The sequence below is a fragment of the Pinus tabuliformis genome, chromosome 9, assembly GCF_031772625.1.
Source record: "Pinus tabuliformis cultivar Carrire ecotype Pingquan chromosome 9, CPIR1, whole genome shotgun sequence".
NCBI lineage: Eukaryota > Viridiplantae > Streptophyta > Pinopsida > Pinales > Pinaceae > Pinus > Pinus tabuliformis.
Window position 1 is genome coordinate 1,908,835,730 of NC_142307.1, and position 24,810 is coordinate 1,908,860,539.

Sequence of the window (24,810 nt, forward strand, 5' to 3'; positions counted from 1 at the left end):
AAACCAGCTAGGGCGATGGTAGCTTATCTCTAAGAAGAGATGTGGCGGCTACATGCCTCTGAACTGTTCCGAACTGTGTTACAATGAGGCTCGAAGGCCTATTTATTGTTGAGAAACAATGGAAAACCCTTCACATCCCGAAACCTAACCCTAGAAGATGAAACGCCAAATTGTGGGCCCCGTTTGGGTAAATTGGTACATCAATTTCCCGGGGTCGTAACTTTGGCATACGATCTCCGTTTGACGCGTACGATAGCTCGTTAGAAAGATCTATCCGAGAACTACCACTTTGGGAAGGGCAACATCGGTCTATAGACCCATGTTGCCCCCAGATTCCCAAAAAAAACGTCGTTTAGGGCCTCAAAACGGCTCCGGAAGTTCAGGACCTGAAAAACTGCTAAAAATAGTAAGTTGTGCTACAATTTAGGAAACTGAAAAAGCTGAGAGAGACAATTGTGGGGGTCCAAATGGGATAGGTGGGTGGCCACCAACATCCACCTGGATCATTCCTCCCCCCTTAGGAAGCAATGGTCCCCATTGCGTTGAGTTCCTCCATCTGCTGAACTTGTCCTGCACTCTTTGATGTGTCCAGTGATGGTGGGAAGCATGGTCGACGACGGTCCACATTGAACACTCGGTGCAAGCCAAGGAATGGAGGAATGCTATGCTTGGAAGCATTGTTGCCCGTAGCCTTGGTATTGGTGTACGGACCATGTCGGAGTTGCCTGAGTTTCTGATGGGTTCTGGTAAGGCGTTCTCTCTGCAGATGTAACCAGACTTTGTCGCCCACCTGAAACTTGTGTTGTACCCCTATGGATGAGGAGAAGTTGTTCCTGTGTTCTGTCATGACCGTATCCCTTTGCTGCTGCTGCTGCATGAAGGAACCCTTTACAGGGGTCATGGATGTAACAACAATCTTCCCCTTATTTTGGGAGTGAACCAGACAAATGAATTTCCTGGTCTGCGATATGAGCTTGCTGCCTTTCTTAGCAGTGATCAAAGATGTGGCAGTAGGTGGAGCTACCTCTGGTATCCTGTATAATGAATCACCCAAAGAAATAATGACAGCGCGAGGCCTTGACTCATACACAGCATGTCGCCTCCACAAGTAGGGCTGGCCTAATAATACATCACAAACATCCAGAGGTGTAACATCACACAATACCTCGTCTGTGAAGGGCTTGATGCTGTATGGAAGGCGGCACTGCTGGCGAACTTTCAGATCTCGTCCTTCATGAAGCCACCCGATACTATATGGCTGCGGGTGCGGTGTAGTCGGTAGGCCCAACCGCTTCACGACCTCTGCTGAAACCAGGTTCTTTTGGCTACCACTGTCGACAATGAATCGCAGCGGTGAACCCTTCACCCACATCTGTGAGTGGAAAAGACGCTCCCCTTCCTCTGGATCTGCAAGTTCATTCTTCTGTATCTTGGCAGTGGCAACAGTGGCGTTGGGATCCGCATCAATGATCTGCTTCCCTTTGCCATTCCCGTTGTCGGGTTCTGGCTCAGGGTCGGAACATGCATCTGATTCGGAAGCCTTCAACTCGGCCACCAGCGACTGCTTGGTCCGACACTCACTTGTGTTATGAGTGGGACTTTTGTGGAACTCACACCACTTTCCTGTGTCCTTCTTCGGCTTCATGGTGTTGTTCTTTTCTTGCGGCTTCGACGGGTTGTCTTGGGTCACCCCGCCTTGGCTTTGTCCTTTGGGCTTCGGATTTGCAGATCCAAAGTCTCGCTTCTTCTGTTTGAACTTTTGCTCGATTTTGACAGCGTATCGGTATGCTGTGCCGAGTGAGGAGATGTTCAAGAACACCATCTCTTCCTGGATGTATTTGTGTAGGCAGCCACGGTATTTGAGTACCAGATGCAGCTCAGAATCTTTGATACCCAACTGTGTGCGAAGGGTGTGAAAAATGTTTGTGAACTCTGGCACATCTTGGTCTCGTCCCTGCCGCAGTGTGGTCCATTTGATGTATTTGTCCTCATAGCTTCCGACAGGGTAGTACTGCTCCTTGATGGCATCCCGGAAGTCATTCCAAGTGGGTGCGGCTGAAAATAGTGAGCCTGTACTTTCATTCTTCTGCTCGCAGTAGGTTTCCCACCAGTCCTTGACGTGGGGGGCTGCTTTGAGAAGAGCGAAAACAATCTTTTCCCGACTTGAAAATTCATGAACAGAAAAATACCCATCTAGCAGATTTAACCATTTATCTACGGCATCTGCGTCTATTTGACCCTCGAAGATGGGGATTTCAAAATTAACTTGTACCTTGAAGGGCGTGGCGTTTCCAGAGTTGCTGCTGGAAGTCGATGCGTCGCTTCTGGGTAGGCGCTGAAGGATCTGTGCAAAGCTATCCATCATCGCGTTCCTTTGCCGCTCGAGTGCTTCTTCGAGCAAGATTTTGATAGGATCTCCTGCTCCCTCGTCTTTCTTCTCATCCGCCATGGGAGGCCGTCGGGATTTTCGAGGCTGGTCTTGCAAAGGTTCGACCAGTTCAAGCCCTAACTCCTTATATCCCGACCTCGTTGGGGACATGCAAAGAAAAACAGAGAAAAAGCAGACCGCTCTGATACCACTGATCCGGATTTAAGCAGGAACGCAATAGATTATAGAGATAACCATAAATACAGAGATGCGATAACCATAAATACAGAGATGCAACGGAAATAATACTTCATTTCATTACTGTAAAATACTGAAATATGTTTACAAACAGAAATGGAAAGAAACCAGCTAGGGCGATGGTAGCTTATCTCTGAGAAGAGATGTGGCGGCTACATGCCTCTGAACTGTTCCGAACTGTGTTACAATGAGGCTCGAAGGCCTATTTATTGTTGAGAAACAATGGAAAACCCTTCACATCCCGAAACCTAACCCTAGAAGATGAAACGCCAAATTGTGGGCCCCGTTTGGGTAAATTGGTACATCAATTTCCCGGGGTCGTAACTTTGGCATACGATCTTCGTTTGACGCGTACGATAGCTCGTTAGAAAGATCTATCCGAGAACTACCACTTTGGGAAGGGCAACATCGGTCTATAGACCCATGTTGCCCCCAGATTCCCAAAAAAACGTCGTTTAGGGCCTCAAAACGGCTCTGGAAGTTCAGGACCCGAAAAACTGCTAAAAATAGTAAGTTGTGCTACAATTTAGGAAACTGAAAAAGCTGAGAGAGACAGTTGTGGGGGTCCAAATGGGATAGGTGGGTGGCCACCAACATCCACCTGGATCATTCCTCCCCCCTTAGGAAGCAATGGTCCCCATTGCGTTGAGTTCCTCCATCTGCTGAACTTGTCCTGCACTCTTTGATGTGTCCAGTGATGGTGGGAAGCATGGTCGACGACGGTCCACATTGAACACTCGGTGCAAGCCAAGGAATGGAGGAATGCTGTGCTTCGAAGCATTGTTGCCCGTAGCCTTGGTATTGGTGTACGGACCATGTCGGAGTTGCCTGAGTTTCTGATGGGTTCTGGTAAGGCGTTCTCTCTGCAGATGTAACCAGACTTTGTCGCCCACCTGAAACTTGTGTTGTACCCCTATGGATGAGGAGAAGTTGTTCCTGTGTTCTGTCATGACCGTATCCCTTTGCTGCTGCTGCTGCATGAAGGAACCCTTTACAGGGGTCATGGATGTAACAACAATCTTCCCCTTATTTTGGGAGTGAACCAGACAAATGAATTTCCTGGTCTGCGATATGAGCTTGCTGCCTTTCTTAGCAGTGATCAAAGATGTGGCAGTAGGTGGAGCTACCTCTGGTATCCTGTATAATGAATCACCCAAAGAAATAATGACAGCGCGAGGCCTTGACTCATACACAGCATGTCGCCTCCACAAGTAGGGCTGGCCTAATAATACATCACAAACATCCAGAGGTGTAACATCACACAATACCTCGTCTGTGAAGGGCTTGATGCTGTATGGAAGGCGGCACTGCTGGCGAACTTTCAGATCTCGTCCTTCATGAAGCCACCCGATACTATATGGCTGCGGGTGCGGTGTAGTCGGTAGGCCCAACCGCTTCACGACCTCTGCTGAAACCAGGTTCTTTTGGCTACCACTGTCGACAATGAATCGCAGCGGTGAACCCTTCACCCACATCTGTGAGTGGAAAAGACGCTCCCCTTCCTCTGGATCTGCAAGTTCATTCTTCTGTATCTTGGCAGTGGCAACAGTGGCGCTGGGATCCGCATCAATGATCTGCATCCCTTTTCCATTCCCCTTGTCGGGTTCTGGCTCAGGGTCGGAACATGCATCTGATTCGGAAGCCTTCAACTCGGCCACCAGCGACTGCTTGGTCCGACACTCACTTGTGTTATGAGTGGGACTTTTGTGGAACTCACACCACTTTCCTGTGTCCTTCTTCGGCTTCATGGTGTTGTTCTTTTCTTGCGGCTTCGACGGGTTGTCTTGGGTCACCCCGCCTTGGCTTTGTCCTTTGGGCTTCGGATTTGCAGATCCAAAGTCTCGCTTCTTCTGTTTGAACTTTTGCTCGATTTTGACAGCGTATCGGTATGCTGTGCCGAGTGAGGAGATGTTCAAGAACACCATCTCTTCCTGGATGTATTTGTGTAGGCAGCCACGGTATTTAAGTACCAGATGCAGCTCAGAATCTTTGATACCCAACTGTGTGCGAAGGGTGTGAAAAATGTTTGTGAACTCTGGCACATCTTGGTCTCGTCCCTGCCGCAGTGTGGTCCATTTGATGTATTTGTCCTCATAGCTTCCGACAGGGTAGTACTGCTCCTTGATGGCATCCCGGAAGTCATTCCAAGTGGGTGCGGCTGAAAATAGTGAGCCTGTACTTTCATTCTTCTGCTCGCAGTAGGTTTCCCACCAGTCCTTGACGTGGGGGGCTGCTTTGAGAAGAGCGAAAACAATCTTTTCCCGACTTGAAAATTCATGAACAGAAAAATACCCATCTAGCAGATTTAACCATTTATCTACGGCATCTGCGTCTATTTGACCCTCGAAGATGGGGATTTCAAAATTAACTTGTACCTTGAAGGGCGTGGCGTTTCCAGAGTTGCTGCTGGAAGTCGATGCGTCGCTTCTGGGTAGGCGCTGAAGGATCTGTGCAAAGCTATCCATCATCGCGTTCCTTTGCCGCTCGAGTGCTTCTTCGAGCAAGATTTTGATAGGATCTCCTGCTCCCTCGTCTTTCTTCTCATCCGCCATGGGAGGCCGTCGGGATTTTCGAGGCTGGTCTTGCAAAGGTTCGACCAGTTCAAGCCCTAACTCCTTATATCCCGACCTCGTTGGGGACATGCAAAGAAAAACAGAGAAAAAGCAGACCGCTCTGATACCACTGATCCGGATTTAAGCAGGAACGCAATAGATTATAGAGATAACCATAAATACAGAGATGCGATAACCATAAATACAGAGATGCAGCGGAAATAATACTTCATTTCATTACTGTAAAATACTGAAATATGTTTACAAACAGAAATGGAAAGAAACCAGCTAGGGCGATGGTAGCTTATCTCTGAGAAGAGATGTGGCGGCTACATGCCTCTGAACTGTTCCGAACTGTGTTACAATGAGGCTCGAAGGCCTATTTATTGTTGAGAAACAATGGAAAACCCTTCACATCCCGAAACCTAACCCTAGAAGATGAAACGCCAAATTGTGGGCCCCGTTTGGGTAAATTGGTACATCAATTTCCCGGGGTCGTAACTTTGGCATACGATCTCCGTTTGACGCGTACGATAGCTCGTTAGAAAGATCTATCCGAGAACTACCACTTTGGGAAGGGCAACATCGGTCTATAGACCCATGTTGCCCCCAGATTCCCAAAAAAACGTCGTTTAGGGCCTCAAAACGGCTCCGGAAGTTCAGGACCCGAAAAACTGCTAAAAATAGTAAGTTGTGCTACAATTTAGGAAACTGAAAAAGCTGAGAGAGACAGTTGTGGGGGTCCAAATGGGATAGGTGGGTGGCCACCAACATCCACCTGGATCATTCCTCCCCCCTTAGGAAGCAATGGTCCCCATTGCGTTGAGTTCCTCCATCTGCTGAACTTGTCCTGCACTCTTTGATGTGTCCAGTGATGGTGGGAAGCATGGTCGACGACGGTCCACATTGAACACTCGGTGCAAGCCAAGGAATGGAGGAATGCTGTGCTTCGAAGCATTGTTGCCCGTAGCCTTGGTATTGGTGTACGGACCATGTCGGAGTTGCCTGAGTTTCTGATGGGTTCTGGTAAGGCGTTCTCTCTGCAGATGTAACCAGACTTTGTCGCCCACCTGAAACTTGTGTTGTACCCCTATGGATGAGGAGAAGTTGTTCCTGTGTTCTGTCATGACCGTATCCCTTTGCTGCTGCTGCTGCATGAAGGAACCCTTTACAGGGGTCATGGATGTAACAACAATCTTCCCCTTATTTTGGGAGTGAACCAGACAAATGAATTTCCTGGTCTGCGATATGAGCTTGCTGCCTTTCTTAGCAGTGATCAAAGATGTGGCAGTAGGTGGAGCTACCTCTGGTATCCTGTATAATGAATCACCCAAAGAAATAATGACAGCGCGAGGCCTTGACTCATACACAGCATGTCGCCTCCACAAGTAGGGCTGGCCTAATAATACATCACAAACATCCAGAGGTGTAACATCACACAATACCTCGTTTGTGAAGGGCTTGATGCTGTATGGAAGGCGGCACTGCTGGCGAACTTTCAGATCTCGTCCTTCATGAAGCCACCCGATACTATATGGCTGCGGGTGCGGTGTAGTCGGTAGGCCCAACCGCTTCACGACCTCTGCTGAAACCAGGTTCTTTTGGCTACCACTGTCGACAATGAATCGCAGCGGTGAACCCTTCACCCACATCTGTGAGTGGAAAAGACGCTCCCCTTCCTCTGGATCTGCAAGTTCATTCTTCTGTATCTTGGCAGTGGCAACAGTGGCGCTGGGATCCGCATCAATGATCTGCTTCCCTTTGCCATTCCCCTTGTCGGGTTCTGGCTCAGGGTCGGAACATGCATCTGATTCGGAAGCCTTCAACTCGGCTACCAGCGACTGCTTGGTCCGACACTCACTTGTGTTATGAGTGGGACTTTTGTGGAACTCACACCACTTTCCCGTGTCCTTCTTCGGCTTCATGGTGTTGTTCTTTTCTTGCGGCTTCGACGGGTTGTCTTGGGTCACCCCGCCTTGGCTTTGTCCTTTGGGCTTCGGATTTGCAGATCCAAAGTCTCGCTTCTTCTGTTTGAACTTTTGCTCGATTTTGACAGCGTATCGGTATGCTGTGCCGAGTGAGGAGATGTTCAAGAACACCATCTCTTCCTGGATGTATTTGTGTAGGCAGCCACGGTATTTGAGTACCAGATGCAGCTCAGAATCTTTGATACCCAACTGTGTGCGAAGGGTGTGAAAAATGTTTGTGAACTCTGGCACATCTTGGTCTCGTCCCTGCCGCAGTGTGGTCCATTTGATGTATTTGTCCTCATAGCTTCCGACAGGGTAGTACTGCTCCTTGATGGCATCCCGGAAGTCATTCCAAGTGGGTGCGGCTGAAAATAGTGAGCCTGTACTTTCATTCTTCTGCTCGCAGTAGGTTTCCCACCAGTCCTTGACGTGGGGGGCTGCTTTGAGAAGAGCGAAAACAATCTTTTCCCGACTTGAAAATTCATGAACAGAAAAATACCCATCTAGCAGATTTAACCATTTATCTACGGCATCTGCGTCTATTTGACCCTCGAAGATGGGGATTTCAAAATTAACTTGTACCTTGAAGGGCGTGGCGTTTCCAGAGTTGCTGCTGGAAGTCGATGCGTCGCTTCTGGGTAGGCGCTGAAGGATCTGTGCAAAGCTATCCATCATCGCGTTCCTTTGCCGCTCGAGTGCTTCTTCGAGCAAGATTTTGATAGGATCTCCTGCTCCCTCGTCTTTCTTCTCATCCGCCATGGGAGGCCGTCGGGATTTTCGAGGCTGGTCTTGCAAAGGTTCGACCAGTTCAAGCCCTAACTCCTTATATCCCGACCTCGTTGGGGACATGCAAAGAAAAACAGAGAAAAAGCAGACCGCTCTGATACCACTGATCCGGATTTAAGCAGGAACGCAATAGATTATAGAGATAACCATAAATACAGAGATGCGATAACCATAAATACAGAGATGCAGCAGAAATAATACTTCATTTCATTACTGTAAAATACTGAAATATGTTTACAAACAGAAATGGAAAGAAACCAGCTAGGGCGATGGTAGCTTATCTCTGAGAAGAGATGTGGCGGCTACATGCCTCTGAACTGTTCCGAACTGTGTTACAATGAGGCTCGAAGGCCTATTTATTGTTGAGAAACAATGGAAAACCCTTCACATCCCGAAACCTAACCCTAGAAGATGAAACGCCAAATTGTGGGCCCCGTTTGGGTAAATTGGTACATCAATTTCCCGGGGTCGTAACTTTGGCATACGATCTCCGTTTGACGCGTACGATAGCTCGTTAGAAAGATCTATCCGAGAACTACCACTTTGGGAAGGGCAACATCGGTCTATAGACCCATGTTGCCCCCAGATTCCCAAAAAAACGTCGTTTATGGCCTCAAAACGGCTCCGGAAGTTCAGGACCCGAAAAACTGCTAAAAATAGTAAGTTGTGCTACAATTTAGGAAACTGAAAAAGCTGAGAGAGACAGTTGTGGGGGTCCAAATGGGATAGGTGGGTGGCCACCAACATCCACCTGGATCACTAAGTTATCATTACATCAAAATAGCTTTGTCCCTATCACCCCTATGCAAGTGTGGCCTCCGTGAAATTTAGCTCACCTATCTAGCTTGTTGTGGTCTTTTCTCAAGGCAATCAATTGAGTGGAACATTGAATAACTGCAGAATCCAAAAGAAAGAACTTATTAATTCTAGCTCCCCTTTCTTTGGGCAAATCTTCAAAATTCCTGTCACATCTATTTTGCCATAGGAAATGGAGGGCAACCATCTTGATTATCTACCAGACACTCCAGACAGATTTGTGGTAGTACCATGGGTTCTTGTGAAGAAAAAAAAATGATTTATTAACATTCTTTGTTTGTCTTGACCTGTAGTTATTTCCATTTGCATGTTTTCTTTTGTTCTGTTTTAGTGTGTTTAGTCATATGGATCGATTAGTAGTAATTTTCAGCATGAGAGACATAAGTCTTCATTTCCTATGTTTGGGGACAAATCTTAAGATAGCTCTCCACCATTTGATCAAAAGTTGCAAAATATTTTATAGTAAAATTGTTCAGACAGTTTGATAACGTTCTTTTCTATCACCTATAATATGTATCAATAGATGAATATGATAAGGATTGGTTTAGCTATAGTGTTCTGAGGGTTGTCATTTTTCTATTGATGATTGCATCTTGATCTTGTGGAGGTTTGTTTCTTTGGCATGTTCATTGTTTGCATTGCATATATGATATTATGATTGCTCAACGTTGCCTGTTGCCATTGAAATTTTTGCATATGCTATGTTGTCAAGGTTTTGGAATTCACCTTAGTTTGAAATGTTTTAATGATTCCAGCTAATTCTAAGTAAATAGGATTTTTCATCCTAGTCTTCGAGGATTATGAGGGGTATTAGATAAATTATGTCTTCTTCCCTACCATAGGCTTGTAGAATAGTTATGCATCGATGAAAACTTAAAAGTACTATAACTCTAGAACCCCCACTGTAAATATGAGTCATTATTACTATAGTCTGCAATTTCACTTATGGAAATGAATTGTAAATGAAGATTCACTTTTTACTGATTCTCATTATATTTTGTGCTTGAATGTGAAAACATCTATCTGTTGTGTTGTGGGAGGTGGTTTCCACTAGGAAATTTCATTCTTTGTATCAGGACCTTGGCACCAAAAATTTACAATCATTCATATCTCAATATATTTACTTTTATAGCTATAGTTACTTTAAGATATTTTACTTGAAACAAAGTAGGAACAAGTATATCTGAACAAAGGGAAACTAGGATGTAGCTTCAGAAATTAGAGCTTGCATAGTTGTGATGACATAGGTAAATCTCCTTTTCTTCCTGTGTTTCCCTAGTGATTTGGATTTTCTAGCCAAATTTTGGTATTTTGACTTGTACATTTCTTGTGAAAATTTATACATCAACACTTTGTTATGTGGTGGTTTATTTTTTTTTGGAAAGCCACTGGACATAGCTTCTACTTGGATGCAAACTAGTGAATTTGGGAAATCAAAGGGACTTTGGCAAACTCTTACTAAGGGATCTTGGAAAGAGGCATTCGATGGACTTGGTATGTCTTTACTACTGACATTAAATCATGTTATACAAGTAATATTAACACCACAATGTCTATTAAGTTTATGAGTTAAGATGTTCCATTCTGCATTTGTATATCCTTTATTCGTTCTAGTTTACATGTTTAGCTCTGATTGATATGTTCTTTGTCTGCTAATGGTTTATTTTAATTCTTACTTGGTAAGGGAAAATGAATAATTGAAACTAAAATATGAAAAATATATAAATCCAAAGAAAACCCTTTAACTATATTTCATCATGATCAAAGGCTATGGATTTGCTAAAATAGGCTTGCAAATTTAACAACAGAAAAGTTAGAGACTCATTGTAGGTTGAACATGGATTTAGGATTTTATGGCATCAAATCAACACCTCTGAGTAACTGCAGATGCAACTTAACAAAATACTAACATTTTTTGTACATTAAGTCAATTTCGTCTCAATCTTTGGGTTTGAAAAAATTTATTTTCCCATTGAGATCAATTTTCTTAGAACCGTGCAGTACATTTTGTGTTATCTATCGCAAACATTTCTGAAAATAACATTAAATAATGTAGTGTATGATCTGAAAATGTGATATTATACTAATCTTAAGGTATTACAGACTCGTGTGTAGGAATTGCCTATATTACTTAGTGTACTAGATCAAAAAGATTGCGAATAATATAGACAATGAAGCAATTAAAGAAACATAATAGACACACACACATAACACGACAAATAATCAAGGAGTTCACCCAAAACTCCTGGGCTACGTCTCCTGGTGCAGCCTTCAGTGGTGACCTCTCTATTATGTCTTCAAGAGCAGAGTTTTACAAAAGTGAGCTCAATTTGAGTCTCAACATAGCAGACACAAAACAATAGGAGTTTACTTGAATCCCTCAAGTCTCTCTAATTTCACAGACTCTCTCTATCACTCTCTGTCTCCGTCTTCCATCTGTCTCAGCACTACTTACCTCTGTCTCTGTCACTCTATGGATTTTAAGCCAATCGGCATTGTCTGTTCATTTCCTCTTTTGGGCTCTCTCGCTCTCAGCCTCTGTCTGCTCAAATTCACTCTGAGCGTTAAACAATCACTATTAAACGTCTTTGGTTATGGTGGCCACCTGTTTTGTAACGGAATGGATCATCGACGCCTTTGAAATCCCCAGAATAGTTGTTCTCTGTTTACACAGAGAAATACACAAAAACATGGGAAAATCTGCCAAACTACCATTTATCGGACCTGAAATATTATCAGTTCTACCCTAGAACCCCATCGGGTCCACCTTTATATTGCTATCACATGTCCACTATTGATCTAAGTGATCTTGATCCAACGGTTGAGATTCATTTTGGGAGGCTAAGGTGTACAGAGATTACCCGCCCGAAAAGGTGGTTATCTCAAGCCACGTGTCAGCCAGTGGATGGGATCAGGCGAAGCCCATCGGATACCACTTACCACCTAAGGCCTGCCCGAAATCCCACTCATTACGGAACTCAAATACATTAAACTGCATGTATAAACCCTTTCAGGTCTGTTTTATAGCTCCGTTTGCATTTCCTTTGTTTTTCGTTTATTTAATGAAAATGTGAAATACATAGAAAAACACGTTTACTGGAACTCAAAATATATTAAATTCCATTCATAACCTCGTCGGGTCTAGCCCCACTCCTTTGTATTGCTCCAATGCGATATGTCGCAATCGCATATCGCATAGTCCCCGGGCTGTTGGTAAGCACTCATTGTATTTTGCCGACGCGATATTGCGAGTTAAACTGGGCCGTCGATCTGTGCACTTGATCGATGGTCCTCGTTGACTCATGCTGATTGTTGTCACAACTTTCATATGGTATCCTCCAATAGCTTCCGCTTTCCATCTCTGATTGCGATATGCTGATTGGATCTAGACCGTTGATCGGCCAGATCTGATGGCTCCTGTGAATTATTCCTTTGACCTTCGATAGCTTTGTTTTTGGCCATTTCTTCTTGTTTTTCCTTTGTGATAATTTTTTCTTCCTTTTTTAAAGGTTTTTGTTTCACAATAGTTTTTGATCTTATGAAGACTTAGACGGTTTTAGGATCCATTTTGGATCAGGCCTTCCCATTGAAAAAGCTTTTGGACAACCAAAAGTTGCTTTTTAAGCATCGATCAAGTGAGGATACAACTTCCTCACTTGTCCAATCTCTATCCATCGTGCACTACTTGGTTTTGAACCTTTAAGTCTGATTCTCAGGTACTCAACATACCCTCTACGTGTAGTTCGCACCTTCTTGTCTAGAACTGTGTCTTCCTACAACTCATTGAGATATTCAGGCAACTGACTTTGCTCTTTGGGATCTTCAATGAATGAAGGTTCATATAGTCTCAAGTTCTCTGCATTAATGATTGAATAGATATGCATATAAGCTGGAAAATCAAGTCGAAAAGTGTTTTCACCAATTTTCTCAAGTATCTTGAAAGGCCCATACCTTATTTGTTTTAGCTTCTTACCTTCACCTTGCATTCTGTCTTTGATATTGTACAGCCGGACTTCATCACCAACTTGGAAGTTATGCTCAATTCGATGCTTGTCATGCCTTGCCTTGTACTTGGCCTGGCTTCTTTCCAACTGTTCCTGCACTGCTTGGTGAATTTCTTGGATCTGTTCAATGAACTTGGTTGCTTTGTCCACATCACTGTGTCCATCAACTCCTATGTCTTTACTAAAGACAAAATCCAAGGGAGACTTTGGTGTAAAACCAAAACAAGTCTCAAAAGGAGATATCTGAGTAGAAGAGTGCTTAGCGCAGTTGTAAGCATGTTGTACATAACACAAATGTTCATCCCAAAGCTTGGGATGCTTGCTGCAATAGCCCCTGAGCAACTGGATCACTGTCCTGTTGACCACCTCTGTTTGGCCATTTGTTTGTGGATGGAATGTTGTGCTCTTCTTCAATCTGGTGTCCATCAATTACCATAGACTTGACCAAAAATTCCCAAGAAATTGAGAATCTCGATTAGATACAATGGAAGTGGGTAACCCAAAATGAACCCATACATGCTGAAAGAACAACTTCATTGTTTGTTTAGTTGTAATCTGCTTGTTACAAGGTATTAAAATACACATTTTGCTGAACCTGTCCAAAATAACATACAAATAATCATGACCTTTCCTAGATTTTGGCAATCCCCCAAGAAAGTCCACGGAAACACTTTCCCAAGGACAAGAAGGAACTAGAAGTGGGGTGTACAAGCCTAATTTTCTATTACTGAGCATTCTTCTAGCACACATGGTACACCCTTTAATATATCTATAAATTGTTTCACGCATTCTTGGCCAATAACAAAACCTTTGCAGCTGTGCAACTGTTTTACTTACACCAAAATGACCCGATATAAGAGAAGTATGTGCTTCTCAGATTATGTTAAATCTTTCAATTTCTGGAATGCATAACTTTCCCAAATGATACAAGAGTTGGTCCTTAACATAATAATCCAATTCTTCTACTTGTTTGCATGGCTTAAAGTTGCATATACATCTTTAAAATCTACATCTTGAGCATATTGTTCAATGTAGATTTCATGCATTACTAATTTATGGTTAAGTATAGTAGGTGCATTTATGATTGGTCTGGATAACATATCTGCAACCTTATTGTGTATGTCCTTCTTATATCTGATGACAAGATGAAACTTTTGTAGAAAACCCATCCACCTATAGTGTCTTGATTGCTGCAATTTAGTTTGTGAGTGCAAATATTGAAGTGGTTTATGATCTGTATGTATGATTGTTTATTTGCCCATTAGGTAATGTTTCCACTTTTTCACACACTGTACTAATGCATACAATTCTTTATCATATGTGGGATAATTAACTACTGTAGAATTAAATGTTTCAGAATGATAGCATATGGGTTTACCATGTTGCATCAACACTGCTCCCATGACATAGTCACTGGCATCTGTTTCAATCTCAAATGGTCATTGAAGATCTGGCAGTGCTAGTACTGGTGCTGTACTAAATTTTTCTTCTAAGGTGTCGAAGGATTTCTACTATTTGCCTCCCCACTGAAACACCTTATTCAATCCTGTTAATGCATGTAAGGGAGCTATAATCAACGAAAAGTTAGCAATAAGCTTTCACTAATATTGTGCTGCTCCTAGGAAATTCCTAACTTCTGTAGCAGATTTGGGTTTAGGCCAGTTCACAATGACTTCGACCTTAGAGGGATCTATCTTTAATTCACCACCCCCTATAATATGACCCAAATAATTTAAAGATGTTTTGCTGAATTCACATTTTGAGAACTTCACATAGAGATTTTCTCTTTTCATAACATCTGAACTCTGCTTTACATGTTTCAAATGTTCTTCCCATGTTTTATTGAAAACAAGAATGTCATCTAAATATACAATTACAAAATCATCAATAAAAGGTCTGAGTACATTATTCATAACTCTCATGAAAGTGGCAGGAGCATTAGTTAAGCCAAAACCAACCATTCATACAACCCTTGCTTTGTTTTGAAAGCAGTATTCCATGCATCTTGTTCTGCTACTCTGACTTGATGATAGCCACTACGCAAGTCCAACTTGGAAAAGTAAACTACTTCTTTCAGTTGATCTAATAGATCATCAATGCGAGGAAGAGGATAATGATTATTGATCGTTATTTTATTCAGTGCTCTGTAATCAATGCACATCCTCCACGAACCATCTTTCTCCCTCACCAACATGATTGGAGATCCGCATGGTGATGTGCTTGGTCATATGAACCCTTTCTTGAGCAACTCCTGTACCTGCTTCTTGACCTCTGCATTCTCTAAAGCGCATAACCTATACATTCCGATGTTCGGCAATGGAGCATCTTGCTACAAATGAATATCATGTACTATTTCTCTTTTGGGTGGCAGACCTTTAGTTTCTTCAAATAGGATATCATATTCTGAAACAACTTTATCTAAATCAGCTTTCTGTTTAGCATCACAACCCTCAAATACATTGGTTTTATTAGGGTTCTTTTCCTTTACAACCATTAGTAAAAATTGTTTGCATGAATTTACAATTATTTTGATTTGCCTTGAGTTTATGAGAGAATAGTTATTTTTAAGTTTATGAGCTCTTACAATATATTCTATTCCATCTTTAGTGAGTTGATACTTATTTTCAGCTCTATAGAATATGGCTTTTCTATCATACAAGTAAGGACTTCCTAAAACAATACCACATATATCGAAGGGAACTATATCTAACTCAACCTCATCTACAAATGTTGACCAAATAGCAAACCTAAGTTTACATTGTCTAGTCACTTGTAGCTTTGCCTTATCACATACCCAACCTAATGGATATGGCTTCTTGTGAGGTTTTGTTAGTAAGCCCAACTTCTTTACAATTGTTTCAGAAATCAAGTTTACTTGTGATCCACTATCAAATAAAGTATCAATCTTTTGGTGCTTGGGAATAACTCTAATATGAGAAATCTCATGTCTTTTCCTCTCATTATCTTCAGTATCAATAGATTGTGTAGAATTACTTGTAGATGCTTCCTAATTTTTACCTTTGATACATGCGGCTGTGATTGTTGTTTCATCACCTGAGTCTGACCCCAAGTCTTTCTGAATAGCAGCAACAATCTTCTTCTTCTTACCACCGAACTTCTTAGGTTTTAGCTCCAAATGTAAAGACCAGCAGTGTTCATTATCGTGTCCATCCTTCTTGCAGTGGGTGCATGAAGGTTTGTCTTTCTATACAGTGTTTTCCTTCCTCTCCTTCCATTTTAGCTTCTTGTTTTTTTTGTTCTTGCTTGCTGAGGGCTTTGATGATCCCCCAATCTCTGGGTTGACATTCTTGCCTCTAGCCTCTAGATGTGTAGCCTGAATTGATACATCATCTAGGCTAGTGGGATTAAACATGAGAATGGTGTGCTTCAAACAGCTATGTAGACCACCTATATACTTCAACAAAGTTTCAGGTGAGTCTAGAGAAATGCCAAGAGTTAAAGCTCTTTTTCTAAATTCCTAGGTATAGCTTTGTACACTTTAGCCCTTTAATTGGCGAAGAGTTTGCCAACTCATCATTGCTTGTTGCATATAAGCTAGTGGATAGAATTGCTTTTTAATGGCAAAAACAAATTCATTCCAAGTAGAAAGAATTTTACCATGCTTCTTCAAATCAGCTTGTGTCTTGCCTTCCCACCACACCAGTGTAGTTCCTCCAAGGTGAAGGCTAGCCAACTGAATCTTTCTCCTTTCTGAATCAATGTTCTGCACCCTGCAATATACATCAATCTATCTAATCTAGTTATCTAGCTTTTCTGCATTCAATTCTCCATCATAAATTGGAAAATCAAACTTTACATCTAATTTAATCAAAGATATTTTCTTCTTTTTCTTTTCAGGGCTAGAAGGAGGTGTTCATGGAGGAGATGATGGAGGAGGCTCTTCCCCTTTCCCTTTGCCATCTGGATGGGCATCTAGAGAAGGTTCCTCTACTCATTTTCCTTGTTTGGGTGTTGAGGTTCTTTCACCTCGACCCTTCTTAAATTCCCGATACATCTCTTCCACTATTGCTCACATGGCCATGAAACTATCCATGAACTGAGATTATGATTCCAATGGGACTTCTCTGGTGATTCTCCTCTGAGAGTAGACTCTTCCAATCTTTGGATTAGCCTCAACAAGTTCTCCCTCTCCTAGTTTGAGATTTGACCTAGTTAGCATACAAGAATCCAACACAAGCTTATCTAACCTTAGCAAACCTAAAGCTCTGATACCACTTGATCTACTAATGTGATCTTAGACTAATATTAAGGTATTACAGACTCATGTGCAGGATTTCCGTATAATACTTAGTGCAACAGATCAAAAATATTTCGAATAATATAGACAATGAAGCAGTTAAAGAAACATAACAGACACACACACATAACACAACAAATAATCAAGGAGTTCACCCAAAACACCTAGGCTATGTCTCCTGGTCCAGCCTTCAGTGGTGACCTCTCTATTATGTCTTCAAGAGTAGAGTTTTACAAAAGTGAGCTCAATTTGAGTCTCAACACAACAGATACAAAACAACAGGAGTTTACTTGAATCCCTCAAGTCTCTCTGAGTACACAGACTCTCTCTCTCTCTCTATCTCTATCTTCCCTCTGTCTCAGCACTGCTTGCTTTTTTCTCTATCATTCTGAATCGGCGCTGCCTGTTCATTTCATCTTCTGGGCTCTCTAGCTCCCGACCTCTGTCCACTCAAATTACCTCTGAGTGTTAAACAATCACTGTTAAACGTCTTTGGGTATGGTGGCCACCTGTTTTGTAATGAAATGGACCATCGGTACCTTTGAAATCCCCAAAATAGTCGTTCTCTGTTTACACAGAAAAATACACAAAAACATGGGAAAATCTGCCAAACTGTTGTTTATCGGACCTAATATATTATCAATTTTGCCCTAGAACTCCATCGAGTCTACCTTTATATTGCTATCACATGTCCACTGTTGATCTGAGTGATCTTGATCCAAAGGTTGAGATTCATTTTGAGTGGCTAAGGCGTACAGAGATTACCTACCAGAAAAGGTGATTTTCTCAAGCCATGTGTCGGCCAGTGGATGGGATTAGGCGGAGCCCGTCCAATACCATTTACCACCTAAGGCTCGCCTAAAATCCCACTCATTACAGAACTCAAATATGTTAAACTGCTTGTATAAACCCTTTTGGGTCCATTTTATAGCTCCATTCACATTTCCTTTGTTTTTCATTTATTTAACGAAAATGCGAAATACATAGAAAAAATCATTTACCAGAACTCAGCATATATTAAATTCCATTCATAACCCTATCCAGTCTGGCCCCACTCCTTTGTATTGCTCTGATGCGATATTGCGATGCGATATGTCGTAATCGCATATTGCATAGTCCCTAGGCCGTTGGTAAGCACTCCTTGTATTTTTCCGACGTGATATTGCAAGTTAACCTAGGCTGATCGTTGTCACAACTTTCATATGGTAGCCTCCAATAGCCTCCACTTTCCATCTCCGATTGCGATATGCTAATCAGATCTGGACCATTGATCAGCCAGATCCAACGGCTCCTGTGCATTGTTCCTTTGACCTCCGATAGCTTTGTTTTTGGCCATTTCTTGTTGTTTTTCCTTTGAAATAGTGTTTTCTGCCTTTTTTAAAGGTTTTTATTTTGCGATAGTTTTTTATCTTATGAAGACTTAGAGGGTTTTAGGATCCATTTTGGATCAATGTATTGAATCACTATCCGATCTACACTTTGTTTGACTTAACTCTGTGTCTTCCCATGGTAGTCACTCTTTTAATGATTTAATTTATCACTATGGTAATATTTTTTTTATCAGTTGGTTCATATCCTTTGTTAGATTTTCTACCTTGTTTAACTATGACAGTCTTCTCCATAGTACCAGGGTGCACTCAGGCAGTAGGCACAACAATAGTAAGGCAGTAATTTTTATAGGTCCATACAACAACTATAATGGCAACAGCTTGCCATGGTTCCTATGCACATTATATTATGAGGGAGGTGTTGTTATGTAGGAGAGTAGAGGGTATGTTTCTAGTTTGTCTACCCTTAGTTAATTTTAGTTTGCATGCTATTTAAGTTTTTGCAATTTCAATTTTGCTTCAGTTCAGTCCTGCATGCATGATAAAAAATTTGGAGGGCACAAACTCCTAGTTAATCATATCTCTTTTGCATAAGGTTCTAGTCTAGGTAGGGGGCACAGTTCTCAAGGAAGGGGATGCATATTTCTATTTGTCTTCCAGTTGAGATGCACTTACCTGGCACACTTATCCATGCAACTAGGGTCCACTAGATGATTAGACTTGGGTTAGTGTTTGACTGAGTCATATTTAGTTGTTCATGCATGTGACCAGATACTTTGTCTCTTTTCTCATCTTCCTTTTCTATAAAGGATATTTAGGGAACACTATCGTGTTGTTCAACGAGTTTTTGGTTTTGAGGTATTTTAGTTTATTTTCTTTGCCCTGCATCCAATAGAGGATAGATGTGATTGTGATTTTAGATATGTCTATGTGCTCTTATTATTTTTCTAGAGTGTGTTTTTGTAGATTCTAATATACCCATCAAGGGCTTTAAATTACCTAGGATCTTAGGATTTTTATTTCAGTGAAAATTTTACTTACTATTGTATGGATTACATGGTATCAGATCACTTTTAGTGAAACTAATAGTAAGTTGTTCATGGATAGGATTGAAACTTGTTAGAGGGAGTTGTTGAAGAGTTTCAAGGGTGGGATGGCTGAGCTTCAGCAAGTGAAGAATATTTGGACTAGTTAAACATTGTGGCCCATGGGATGTGATGTCCCAACTTCTCTAGGGATTGGAGTGTTATTTTTCATGTTTGCAAAAGGTGGCCTCCACCTATAAGAGGTTGCAGGTTTTATTCTTAGTTTTCGATATGTTTTCATGTTTGGTTGAAGAGTTGTAATCACAAGTAGTGAGAGTCTTTAGGATTGTCACATGTTGGAGGGAACTTCCAACTCTATATCATTATAGTTCAGGCTGCAAAATCTCTTGGAAGAGGTTGAATTGTGGTACCTCATGGAGAAGGAGGTCGTAATTTTCACAGAAACCAAGGATTTTGCTGAGCATAATTAAAAAAATGAATAGTTTTGGATTTGATGAAGAATCATCTAATCCCTTTAATTATAGAGAAGAAGATTGACAGGGAAATGCATATTTCCTTGATCACATTGTATTGGGGTGAGAAAATGTCTAGGAGAATTCTCTTGATGAAGGAATCATCCATTACTACATTAGAAACATTGCTACAGTAGTTAGCTATCTGGGAAAGATCAAGAGTTGAGATATTAACGAGCTTCTGTCGGTGACAAGGTAGAAGAGAATTTACTAATTTGGATCAATTTGAATGGCTTTGGTTCATCTTGGCACCATTTTGCATAGTATGCATGTGTTTGTGAGAAGCTACCCTCAATCAAAAGCTTGTGGGATGCATTTATTGAGGAGGAAATGAGATTGGAGATGGTTTCAGCCAGTGATGAGGATGTACCAGAGCTAGCCCTCATTAGGAGAGTGAGGAAAGGAGGAAATAAAATAGGATTTTTGAAGGTGTTGTGCTATGCAACAACCCCCCCCCCCCCCCATTTTTATTATATATAGTACAAATAGGGACCCTTTTAAATTGAATTTTTCCCCTCTTTGTGAGTAAAATGCCAACTCTTAGAAAATTTTCACTTTTCAAAAAGTCCTTTTTTAACCTAACTTAAAACATATTAAAGTCGTCATCGCAAATCACATGATTTCTTAGTAGCAAAGTTAAGCACATCAAAAAAATACCGATATGCGTCTTGCGATTGAATTTTGTATGCGACATCCTGATCGCATATCACACATAAGAGGATATTATGTCAAGAGCTTAATTTTTACCTATCAAAACCCCGATATTGCGATATCCCGATATTGCAATCTTGCAATTTTGCAATATCGCATATCGCAGATCGCAAGATCCATCAACAAAGTTTCATTTGCGTTATAGCTTAAATATCCGATATGATAGATTTGACAGATGTTTAATAAGTGTTTTCGAGTTGGACATGAGTTAGGTCAGAATGATTTAATACAATTATCATCCCTATGCGTGTAAGCATGGTGTTCATTATGGTTGATTAATGCTGAGCTTGCTCCTGGATCTTTTCTTACAAAGTTCAGTCATTTCACCAAATATTTTATTTTACACAACAATTAATTGTTGTTGGTTTTAATAGGAACTCTACTCAAGTGATGTCCATTCAAAAGGTGATGCAGAAGCATACCAAGCGATCTATCAAAGAAACCGAAAGCACAGAGATGCCATCCATTTTTATAGATACAGTATACACTACAAATGGAGGTGCCATGACATGGTAGACTATCTATACTACGCTGGAGAATGAAAACCCTGAAGTAACAGACATTCGACCAACCACTGACAGCATAAAATCGTCAGGAGTGCAATTCAGAGACACTGCATGCTCTTTCCTTCACCAAATAGCATCAATGGCTAGGCTCTTGCCATACACAGATATGATAATATAGGTAGTAGAGAATATAGAAGTGGAAGACAGACTTATCAAGACATCTAAAAACACAGTCTTGGGTTCTTTCAAAGCCAAATATTTACAACAAATGTACAAGCTACCTGATGCTCAGGACATTTACAACAAACAATTTGTTGCAAACTTTGTAAAGGAAAACGAAGACCCATTTCAAATGATACAACAATGGAGGAGAAGAGATAGTAAATTCAAACAAGATAAAGTGGGTATGTACCCCATTGCTTCTTTAACCAATCCTTATAATTTTGCAGCCTCTATTATATGCAGGTTGTATGGTCTCCTTGATAATTCTAAGTTCTCGATCAATTGGGTTCCTTTAATTAATGCTTGTGTTAATTCTCACATTATGAATTGGACAACCATTTTGTCTAAGAATTTGGCCAAAGCGAGTACTGAATATCGCTAAACCAGGGCTGCCTCCTCTAGAGCAGTTCCCCAATTCTTCATGTCTACATATGTCTTCGATGCTATTTATTTCTGCACTCATTTTCCAATAATGGGTTGGAAATGGACTACCAATGATCCTACTCCTATCTTCCTAAGTTATAAGCAAATGTGGGAACAAGATTTTCTTCCACATTTTTACCAATTATACCATGGAGTTGGTCTACCCTTACATCAGTTAGTTTTCAACAGAAGATGTCTGAGATTCACAAAAGAAGCTATCACAGACCTCCAAGCAATCAGAAGGTATTTTCTTGAAGAGTCCTTCTCTTATATCAGGATATTTGGTAGCCAAGCTTTCCCACATGTCCTCCCTATGTATGTATCAGATAAACTATTGGCAAGAGAAGTAGCATACCAAACAGTAGGAAATGGCCTCACAAAAACATTGAAGGAAATGAAGAAATCCCCATGGCCAAATTTTCCCCTTTAGTGTGGGTCATTTATCCTTCTTAGTTATGGTCATGCACATAAAGAGTATCAGAATATGCAGTTATTAAATCTCCCTGTTCTACTAGCAAGGCCTTTTGATCCACAACAAGTAGCAAACAAATTCTCACTTTCAATTAAGATCATACCTGTAACTCACACAGTAGATGAGTTTGAAGATTTATTGGAATCAGCTGAGAACATTGAGCAAATTCTGAATGCGGCCAAGACAAAGTTGGATCTGGAGAAATTAAGAAGATTCTGGGAGTTTAGAGGATAGAGGTTAGAATACCTCCCACAAGAATTTTGGATTACTGATCATAGAATTGAAACCAAGTCTCAGAAGCAGAATAAGTTAGGCACGTCACGAGAGAAGGGAGCAGAAACAAATGAATTAGAAAAGCTATGGGATGCATTCAATGACAAACTATAGGATAACCCTAAGGTATCATCAACACAAAAACCCATAGGATTTCAGACCCCACCAGGGCAAATAGCACTAGTGACCACTGAAGGTCCAAAAACAAGTTTCCAAGAAACAAAGGTAATCCCTACAGATCCAACTACTGAAATTGTCTTGAATGTAATAGAAATCCCTCCTCTAGACGTCTTTTATAGCCCTCTTCATAAAGTTGTTGTAAAAATAAAGAGAAAAAGGAGGAGAACTGAAACTCCTTCAGAACATGAATTTATGGATGTCCTATGGAAGGACACAAAAGTAAATCCGATTGAACATTTGACTCGGCTATCTCAATTTTCTGGAGCCTATGCTACAACAACAATCGTCAAAGCAACCGAAGTCTCTGTCTTGATTAAATAAAAGGACAACCAGATCACACTATTACTGCGACAGTTAGATGAAGAAAGAGTCAGCATGAATCGTCAAGCAGAGGAGCAGTTGCATAAGCTACAACATGATATGGAAGTACTGAAAATAATTCATGAAAATGACTTATTTGCTAAAAACAAACAAATCCAGGAGCTAAAGAGTGACCTAGAAAAGTATAAGGATATTCCTACTATAGAGGAATTCATTAATGAGTCTTTAACACTGAACACTTTATTGTCAAAGCAAAAGCCACTCTTCCTCCAACATATATCAAATATCATTCCACATCTGAATACTAGTGAACCATTAACAAACATCATTATTGATCAAAGAATTGAGCTCAATGAAGTCAATTCTAAGATCTCTGATTATATTGAGTGGCAGGATTCAGATGAAGGGAAAAGGTCAAGCCTCCTGAAGATCAACGAAAGACATAAGGATATTCTATTCACTGATTGGGACTCACACGTGAAACAGGTTGAGCTAGCAATAGCCAGAGCATCAGGTATTTCAAAAAGCATTATCAAAACAATAAATCACATATTGCATACATCCAACCTCATAGAGGAGAGTGATCCAAAAACACTTCCTGATCTTAAAGCATTAGACGAGAATTGGAAGAATAAGAGTTAGCTACAGAAGGAAACAATTGAGGGGGTATCAAAAATTGACTAGGATGCAGTATGGAAATATTTGGTCAAACCACACAGTCAAATCATGACCTTGAATTGTTCCTTGGATTCAGTACAGAGAATGCTGCCACCTTTACATGATGCTATATTTGCAGGGAAATTGAGAACACAATTCGGGATGCCACCACATGTCAGGTCAATGTCCGACATTTGTGAGCTGAGAGGAAACGTTGGCAGTGACGATTAATCAATGGAGACCTGAGTCATTTTTGAGCAATTTTATTTTTGGAAAGTTGGATACTAGGAACGAGGAAGGTTGTTTGAAACCTCCTCATAGATATTTTGTATAAGTTATTTTTAGTGATTAAGAATAGTATTTAAACCCTTCTCATGTATTTAGAGAAGGGTCCAGAATTTTATGAAGAACATTTACAAAGAATGCGCTATCGTAAGTTTGTAGATGCCTTGATGGAATCATGGAACATAGTCTTTTCAATAAAATATCTTTTTGTTGATCACTATTGATGCACTATTGTATTCTTTGGGATACTCATTGGTAGAAGATTGATTATGGCCTATTGTCACTAGTCAAGTGAACATAACGGTACACATGTGGTACTATTATCATGTTTGCTAAATCTTTGTTCTAGCATTACTGAAAAGTTTATCTTTCATGAATTATGTATGAAATCTGTCATCTTTGTTTGAAGTATCAGTTGGACTATTGTACGATATGAGAATAGAGAATGGTCTGTTTTATATGTGATGATTAGAATATGCGATATGTTTTTCACAATTCTTTTGATTAACTATTTTTTCAAAGGAATCATCTTACAATATATTAACTCTATATAGCCTATGATTGATCTATATCATCATTGGTTATGTAGACATCTTTTTATATTGCATAAAACCAACAATACCCTGGGTTAGATTAAAATAGATTTAATTCAAAGTGTTGCATCTTAGAATAAAGCTTTGTTAATTTCTAGTTATTCTTTTGCGAATCATCAGAGAAAATCCCACAAAACATATAAACCCAAAACATTGGGAAACTGGTCCCATCATATCCAGTTGGAGCCACTATCCCAGACAGAAAAGGAGCTACTCTAATGGCCGGACTAGGTGGTTATCCCCCTTGTTGTTGCCACAAATTTCTGAGG

The 24,810-nt window shown here is 40.9% G+C and overlaps 1 pseudogene; it reads left to right on the forward strand.

Annotated features, from left to right (window-relative positions):
• LOC149156563 (peroxisomal adenine nucleotide carrier 1-like) overlaps positions 1-23,894 on the forward strand; it is a 46,638-nt pseudogene extending 22,744 nt beyond the window's left edge.
• Positions 23,895-24,810: the final 916 nt, after the last annotated feature.